Consider the following 1054-nt stretch of genomic DNA (forward strand, 5'->3'; position numbering starts at 1 on the left):
GGATTACAGGTGTGAGCCACCACGCCCAGCCTGCTACTTTTTTTTTGAGACAGAGTTTCACTTTTGTTGCTCAGGCTGGAGTGCAATGGTTTAATCTCGGCTCACCTCAACCTCCGTCTCCCAGGTTCAATTGATTCTCCTGCCTCAGCCTCCCGAGTAGCTGGGATTACAGATATGCACCACTGTGCCTTGGCTACTTTCTTCTACTTTTAGTAGAGATGGGGTTTCTCTATGTTGGTCAGGGTGGTCTTGAACTCCCGACCTCGGGTTATCCACCCACCTTGGCCTCCCAAAGTACTGGGATTACAGGTGTGAGCCACTGCGCCCGGCCTTGGCTACTTATTTAGTTCATTGGCCCTTAACAAATCTCATGTTTCAGATCCTGCAGCTGTGAAATGGGGATAATAATATTACTGCTTCATGGAATTTTTGTCTGAACTTAGAACAAATGACAGCTATTATTTGTAGATGGTTATTTTATGTAGAAAACCCAAGAGAAGGGTGGGTGTGGTGGCTAACACCTGTAATCACTTTGGAGGGCAAGGCTTGAGGCCAGGAGTTCGAGAGCAATCTCAGCAACATAGAACACTATATCTACAAAAAATAAAACACTAGCCGGGTGTGGTGGCTCACCCCTGTAATCCAAGCACTTTGGAGGCCAAGGCGGGTGGATCACCTGAGGTCGGGAGTTCAAGACCAGCCTGACCAACATGGTGAAACCCCGTCTTTAAAAAAAAAATAAAAAATAAAACACTAGCTGGACATGGTGGTATGTACCTGTAGTCTCAGCTACTGGGAAGGCTAAGGTGAGAAGATCACCTAAGCCAGGAATTTGAGGTTGTAGTGAGCTGTGATCTCACCACTGCATGGCAGCCTGAGTAAGACCCTGTCTTTAAAAAAAAACAAAAAAAAAAGGAAAACCTAAGAAAATTTATATTAACTATAGAGTTTCATCTCTATGTTAGAGATGAAATTCTACAAGAGTGATAAAAACTAGCTGGGTGCAATGGCTCACACCTGTAATCCCAGCACTTTGGCAGGCTGAGGCGGGTGG

This window comes from Cebus imitator, unplaced genomic scaffold, assembly GCF_001604975.1.
Source record: "Cebus imitator isolate Cc_AM_T3 unplaced genomic scaffold, Cebus_imitator-1.0 Scaffold419, whole genome shotgun sequence".
NCBI lineage: Eukaryota > Metazoa > Chordata > Mammalia > Primates > Cebidae > Cebus > Cebus imitator.